Raw genomic sequence first — 8,624 nt, forward strand, 5'->3', positions numbered from 1 at the left:
GAGTGCAATGAGGAAGATTTACCCCCAGTTTCCTCTTTTTTTTTCTTTTTCCCCCAAAGCTCTCCTGCCAGAGCTACTTACTTGTCAAAAGCCTGCCTTCCTCCTCCAAACACAGGCTGCTCATTTGGGACTCTTCAGTTATACTTAAAGAGATAAAAGGCATGACTTTGCCTTCCTAATCCCCTGACTACACCCTTTCCTTATTTTCATGAACTCCAGGCATGATCATAATGTAAGCATTTCTATTTGATGTCTTAGTTTAAATGTTATTGGAAAATACTCCAGGTATAACCTGGGTAATAGTGCCAAAAGAGAGATGAAATAATATTTTCTACTTCAATATATATCCAAAGATTTCCCACCTTCATTTTCCACCTACGTTTTTAAATGACACATTTAGAGAGAAGTTGCAAAAACCGGGTCAGTCTATTTGCTAGATTTTCACAATAGAAGAAATTTAGCACATATGCACTCAACACTTTCTACTTGATTTTTTTTTAGACAACAAAATATCATTTTGTTAATGTGAATTTTACAGTGAATGTCATTCAAGCTGGCATTCCAGGGATTGAGAATGATCACAGATGTCAGGTTGTTGATGCAGATGAACATGAATATTACATATAATTTAGGTACCTAAAGCAGTTGAGCCTCATTTTTAGTTAATATACCAGTCCACTCAGTTTTTATTGGTGTAGGAAAAACGTAAAGAAGGGAACATGTCTGATGTCAGTTCTCTTACTTGTCAGTGAGTTAAGTAAGTACACACTTGTCATTTCACTTGCTTGGGGAAGGCATATTCCTGCTTGTTAATGGATTATTAAAGGGTGGCTTCTGCTTCACAGCCTTTACACCTCATTCATCTGTCAAAACAAGAATGCTAAGAGTAGATAGGAGCATAGCCTATGGAGTCACTCGCATCCATCTTACTCTTTAATGAATGAACAACAAAATATACACACAAGATGTACACAGTATTGTATTCAAAATTCTGTATCATTTACAAATGAGTACTTGATAAGGCATGGAACATGTAATAAATGATTGCTGAAGGCATGTGAATAGATGGGCCTGAAGGGATTTGTGATAGCTTTCTTCCTCTATTTCTTTTCATGATAAGTAATGTATACAATCTGAATCCTTAAGAATACTTCCTTTGCAGGCCATTGCCAGCAGTCCTGAAGAATCTGTAGATTTGAATAGTGACCTTGTAAGGTGGCTTTGGAAAACACACCATTAAAATCACACCATTCTCACTAATCAAGATAGGATTTCTCAGCCTTCATGGGAAAGTATCATCTGCTTATGTGGATATGGAATGAGGAATTTGAATGTTACTTCTACATATTCAGCTACAGAAAGGCTGCCAATAATCTTTAAAGAAAATACATAAGAGAATTACTTGGTGCTATTTATTCTGGAGACTTCATTCAAGACTAGTAACTACCATTCCCTTTTCTAGAAGAAGAATTAAAGTACAGCCTATGTTCTTTCCTAGCTTTCAAAACATTAGTTTTTAAAATACTTTCCAGTTAGGTACCTAGGAGAAGCCTCCATTAATTAAAGAGGAAAATTTCTGCTGTATTGGATGCCCAGTTGAAAACTTAGAAATCTAGGTTTCGTGTCACGTTTTCTTAGACAATGATATCCTTCATAGAACAAAAACTACGAACACAAGAAGACAGAAAATCAAGCCTCACCAAATACACAGTGGCTTATCTTATTGACTTGATCCAAAGCCTTCAATGAAGCCAAAAAAAGACCTCCTGATTTATACAATTTCTACATGACTTTTGAGGACAGACCTGCATCCTGAGCTCCTCTTCAAAAGCAGTTTAGCTACCTGTGCTTAGAACTAGTAAACCCACTGATAATACATTGATCTGGCTTCTGGCTTAGAGTTGGCCTATGCAAAACTGACTCAGAGGCATCTGACCTAACTTCGAAACACTTGAAACCAGGATTCCTGATATAAAATCACAAGTACAATTTTCCTCCTGCTTTAAGCAGGGCAACAACACACCTACTTTGCAGAAGCTGTTGTTTAGAAACTATATGAGAGAACACATATAAGAATCAGAGAATCATAGAATCAAATCCAACCCTTGATCCACTACCACTGCAGTTACTAGACCATGGCACTGAGTGCCACATCCAGTCTCATCTTAAAAACCTCCAGGGATGGAGAATCCACCACTTCCCGGGACAGCCCATTCCAATCAATGCCTGATTATCCTCTCTGTAAAGCATTTTTTCCTTCCCACAGCTCTCATTACTACTACGTTTTGTCCCCTTTGCGTTCTTGATTCTTCTTTGCCATGATTACTTTCCAGTTTACCTTTCAGTGTGTAAATATTCAGGTATTTTCAACAGCTATGTTTCTACTTAACATGTGGAAGAACAAATGCCTGGAGATGTCACCTAGAAAAGCCAACACTTCCATAAACAGCTGTTAAACATCGAAACTGGTTCTTTGGCAGGTTGCTGAGGAGAAGCCAGTCAGTTCTCTTGAGCAGGTGTGTCTAAAGATCAGTATGCTACTGGATGGGAGAAGTATTTCTGTGTAGTAATGTTATGTAAAGAATAATCTGGTTTGCTAATTAAGAGAAGCTAGAAATTACTGAAACTACACTTTCCAGTCTGGCTAGGGTATCCTATGATATTCAGCAAGTGCTAGAGACGATGGTGGGTCCATGATTAATGTTTTCAAGTTACTATAACAATGTTACTCAAGGTAACTGTAGCTGCTGTGCAAGAAAATATCCAGTGGCATAATTGTTCTAGGAAGTTTTGTCCCTTTTTTTCCCTCTTAATGCTGAAAAGAATTTGTTTTCACTGAGAGCTGAGAGTTTCAGCAGGATGCTAGTATTAGGTTTGGGTTACGTGTAACTTCTACTAGACCAGCTAACCAGTGGCATCCATAATTCATTGGTTTAGGCATCGTTTACCTTCACATCTGAAAACAATATACTAATGTATACTTTATACTAATATAACTAACTGGTGTGAGGAACTAGATTGTACTTCTGCAGCTGTGCCAGAAGAGTGAAACTACAAAAAATGTCTCGATGACTTTAAATTTAAATTTAAAAAACAATTTTCTCAAGCAGATCTGATTTTTTTAAAAAGTTGTCTAACCTTCATACAAAGGAAGACTACCAGAAGAAAACAATTGATGATTTAGGTACTAAACTTTTGAGTTTGAATGCTTAAGGATGGGTTGGAAGAATGTTTTTCTTTGAAACTTTCTTTAGCCTTTTGCTGGGGAAAGAAAAAGAACCTCCCACGGGTATGTAAAAATATCTAGGAAACTCCAATACAACTACATTAATCCAGGTTGCTGAAACAAGAACTTAGACATACTTACAGCTTTCAAAGAGACAAGGACCTCTGGGTCAAGCCTGCTATGCCATGTTCATCTCTAGGATTTATAATTCTAATCTGAGTTGGAAAAAAAAGACTTGGTCACAGTCTAAAAATAGAATCTTCATTTAGCTTTGAGACTGTGCTATTCACTGTGTTCAATAAATAATTCAAATCAAGATTTTGATCAAGTCTGAGTATTCAGAAAGTTAACAATAATTATAGAACTCACTTGCTTCTACTAAATCTTAAACAATCACTGTGGCAATAACATTGCATGGTGATATAGACAGCTACTCAATGACTGTCTCTAGTTAGATTTTGACACAAAATGTTGGGGTTTCTATTAGGCAAGTCCTTCTTTCTACATGTATATATGAGAGTGTGGTTGCTTGGCTTCAAAACACGTAACATGGGTTTTAGATGTTAGGAAAAACCTTTTTTTTTAAACTAGCATTTCTATTATCTTTATCACAGTGATTGTCAATATTACGCTTCAAAACAAGCTCCTTGTGAACAAGCTCCTTCTGAAAGTCTTTCATGTGAAATTGGGAATTAACAAACAGCCCAGCTATAATCAAGTGTCCAGAGGGATTGTTTTGCTGTTAACAACAAAACTGTTGTTTGTTGTTGTATTTATGTTGCAGGCCTTCAAAATTATAAAATGCTTCCTTAGGAGTGGTTGGTGAAAATTTGGGAGGGGAACCTAAGCTTGTGGAAATCAGGCATGGCAGATAGAGGGAAGAGCAATGGTGATTCTTGGTCAATTCTGTGCATGCCGAATTTATAAAAATCAGATCCTCAGGAACACGAAGAGTCTGATGGGACTGGTGGTCAGGTTGGCAGTAAAGTAGTTGGTTTTGCCAATCTCATAGTCTAAGTGTAAGACTTAGAATTAGGAAGGAGAAGAATTGTCTAACTACAAACTAGTAGATGGCAACGACTGACATCCTGAAGAGCACAGGAGAAGGACCCAGTGTCGTCGGGATGCTCTTCTTCAGGTTATATAATTTGATTGTCACCTCTCCTACCACAAAGGGTGCTGAAAAGACCATTGTCTCTAAGAGGTTCTTCTAACCTGTGCATGTGTGCAGCTGTGATATAGTGCCTCTTTCTCCCTTTCTTGGCTAAAATTCACATTTATGTTAATGACAATCTGTCTGGAACCAATTTCAAGCTATTAAATCTGGTCAGCACAGCCATGAGTTCTGTGTATATGGTGTTGCTTTCACTCCTTTTGGAGATGTCACACCTGTTGGTGGTTTGGAGATGAATATCAATGATTAGCTGTCACTCAACATTGTCTCCTTTGTCTGGGACAGGATGTCTAGCAGGTATGTATGGCCTTCAGATTAGTAATTGTAATCTTACCTTTAAATTCATAAATTTCATCCTTCAACTCAAATCACCTTGGTTTTTGTCTTGGAAATTGTAAATGAAGTCCACATGCATAATCTGATTGATTATTGTTACGTTCCCTTCTGGAAAATTTCCTTGTGCCTATGTTGTGGTATGTGCAGGCCTTTCTTGCTTAGCTCATTTTGTGCCATTAAATTGGGAAAGTTAGCATGGGAAGTTTCTAATTTCCATTCTATGAGGTAAATTTTGCAAAGTACTGAGTATCCTAAACCATATTTAGCATGACTTTTTAAGTCCTAGAAGATGGCACTTTGAAAGCACAAGTTGTACAAGAAATGCAACATTTCTGTAAATCCCTTTCTGGTGATAGTACTCAGTGTCAGCATTTTAACCTCACAAGATCCCTGTTTCAGAAAGAGTTAAATAATTTTAGCAATGGCTTGTCAGCTCTATTTCGATTTAAGTTTCAATTTCTCTGACTATCAATATATTGCCTCACTGTTGATGTATTATCACCTTATGAAGGGTCTCACTGTGATGCACTTAACACTTCAAATGATGACTGAAGACAGTGGAAGTTGGTGACAAATGACGTCTTTCAGGAGCTATATTGGAGAGAAAGGAGCACGAGAAGAAATACTCAAAACAGTTATTCTTGGGATAACACTATATATACCAGGGCATGTGTAGATATAGACAAATAGATGCATACACGTTTGATACTTTTAATATTGTCATGCAAGGAATTGTTAATGGTTAAATATAAATGGAATAGTTAAATATATGTAGATCAAAGTGTGCTAAACACATAAAAACCCCACAATTTCATATTTGGAATCAGAAGTATATATAACTTGTCTTCTCTTAACTCCAAGAATTTAGTACAATATTGAAGTTTGTGATACTTTGAATATTTGATGTGTTAACGATGTAGTATGAATTTAATCAAGCAACAGTATAAAGAGGGTTGGGTAATGGCTCTCAACTCATGCAGGCTGTTACTAATATAATCTGATTCCTTTCCTCTCTTTGCCAATTGCACCAACAATTTGGCATGCATAGTAAGAAGTTATTAAGGATTCTGCAGCAGCCTTCCTGTTGCATGGCACAGATAACACAAATCTTGTTAACAGTCTGACAAAATATAAATGGCTTTATAATAAACTGCCATCCTTTTAATATCTCAACAACTTCAGAAATGTTATCTGGCAACTGCAGGGGGCTAAAGTTATGCTTTCGGAAGGCTGAGTTTTAGTACCATGCTTGCACATATCATGTGCCACCCCACCCCCCAATGTTCTTCTTAGCACAAAACAATAATTAAACTTAATCTTCTGTATCAAACACAGGCATGTTCATCCATTTAATTATAGTAATGTGGGAAATGTGGCAAAGCATAGCTTTTAAAACTGATAATATTTTTCAATTTTTAGAGGAATCAGCAAAACTCAAGGCGTTTCTAATTTTCCATACTTTTCTGACTGTGTTGAAAGTATCTCAAAATCTTATGTACATCTTGCCAGGGTATATCCTGTTGTAAGATTCCTTCATCAGATGGGCCTGGTTTCCCCCCAGGTACAGGCAGGGTGTAGGAGAGCTGCAGGGTGGGGAGCACGGCCATGCTCAGCTGTGAGGAAGAACAGGTACTGTCCCGTGAAGTAACTCACTCCACTGAGTATTGAAAAAGACTCTAGAAAGGAAAGATAGGGAATCTGTTAGGGGATAAAAGACAGAACAGATTCTTGAACTGTAGTAAGGTGTAGATGTACGCTCTTCATGTGTAGTCACTGTCTGCCCAGTAGACATAAGCAGGAGGTGAATAGGACTGGAAAGTGAGGCTGCAGGAGGACCTGAAGGCTATAGGACAGGGAGGCAGACACGGAGAAAAGGAGTTTATAATCTGCTTCTCCAGTTCCAGAAAAACAAGATTGGAAATAAAATTTGATTTACTTAGCTCCAAATTATAAAACGAAAAATATTCCCAAAGTGCAAAGCTGACTTTGCATTAATACTATCTTTTTTTTATATACAAGCAATTGGTATGTAGGAAGAAGGAGTCTGAAGCCTTTGCAGTGGGGATGTTGTGTAGGAAATGAATGCTGAAGTAAGTAAGAGGTTGCAGATGCCCTACAGCATCAGACCCTGGATTTCTTTCACCATAAAATGATATTATTCAACAGGTTACATCTCAGATTCTGTCATTTATTCACTCACATCCTTTGCTTAATGCTTTTAGTTTCTTATGAACTTTAGGTATGGCAGAAGGTGACATTGGTGTTTTAAGAAGTGTTGTCCCTTGGGGGAAAAAAAGGAAGGATAACAGGGCTTGTGATGTTATTTATGGCAGAGAAATGTTCTGTAACTGTACAAACATTTGCTGCTGCATAGAAACTGCTTGGAAAATGAGATTGACATTCTGGGAAAAAGAAAAAAAAACAACCAAAAAACACCAAAAAAATTTTGATCCCCCCTGTCCTTAAGTATTTACTACAAAGCTTAGGTCGTTGTTTTTTGCATGCAGTCTACAGTTATTTTCTGGTTTAGGCTAGATTCTGTGATCTACCTGGTGGAGTAATTATTTTTTTTAAATTGTCCTACTGAGGTCGTCAGTGCTGTTCATGAGATATTACTCATCCTAAGCAGGAGTGCCAGCATCTACTGACATTTTGGTTTTGGCACGTGACTGGCTATCTAATTGCCATATATTGTTTTGTAAAATGCGTGTGAGTAAAAATCAACAAATAGCAAGAGATAGCAATTATTTTTGCTCTGAGTGAATACCCTTGTTTCCTTCTGAGTGCAGGTATTCATATGAAAAATAGCCCTTCAGCAAGCATTTGTGTGAACAAAAAGCCTGTTTGTATAAATGCTCATAAATAAAAAATCATAAGAGTTGTAAACATGATTGAACTGAATAGTCACTTCACATTCAAATGAGTATTAGCAAACACTGAGCAAAGACAGAGCTGCTTTAAGAGTTTACTTGCTCAGGAAATTTCTCAACAATCACAGAAGGTGTTTCAGGCTAGGTTATGAGGATAGAGTAATCTGTCTTTGAGTAAAACACCGTAGACTTCTGACCTTGAACGATTTGGACATTCTTTTTCTTTCTTCTACTCTTCACTGGTAGAAAACTCACACTCCAGTCTGAAGTCATCAGCAGTGGATAACCAGATCCAGGAACTGGACAATAGTCAAAGAGGGTTCTGAATGTGTGAAATATATGGGTTTTTTTATCTAGTAGATGACTGACTTGTGTCCACTTCTGTGCACCTGCACTGTAGCTTTGGAGTTGGTGCTGAAGAAATGGAATGATAATTGTGTCACTTTAGGAGGTGACTTGATCAAAATGTGTGTTTCGATTCTCCTCAAAGTAAGTAACATCTCTGCTAAATGTGTTCCCTTTAGATCAAAAGTGAGGTAGAATATCTGTTTCCAAGGAGACAAATACATGCTAGAGATAAATTATGGTTCTGACTCTTCGCAAAGAACCTTAATTTACTTTGCATGTTTTACCAGATGTGAAATCCCATGTGCTGAGTGTGTAACACAAGCTTGACAGATTTCTCCAATTTTCTTTAGTTTCAATAGGCCATGGTTCTGCCCAGTTCTCCTGGGCTAAATTGGTACTGGTGAACCAGCAAGCCAAAGAACAAACCAGAGACGCAATTTCCTACACAGTTAATTATTGGCAGATTTCTCACCACAGTTTTGATCCAGGCCAATCAGCAGCCATTGAACCTTGAACCTTGGTTCAAGTGTATTACTACAGTCTGGAGATCATTTCCCATAGGAAAATGTGAATGCATTGGACTAAGAGAAACATGCCAGCAAAGGCTATGCCATGGCACTTATTTTAAAGGCCAGTGGATGGATAGACTTCAGTGTGTCTTCCTTATTGG

This window comes from Neopelma chrysocephalum, unplaced genomic scaffold, assembly GCF_003984885.1.
Source record: "Neopelma chrysocephalum unplaced genomic scaffold, ASM398488v2 Primary Assembly neopelma1_67, whole genome shotgun sequence".
Classification (NCBI taxonomy): domain Eukaryota; kingdom Metazoa; phylum Chordata; class Aves; order Passeriformes; family Pipridae; genus Neopelma; species Neopelma chrysocephalum.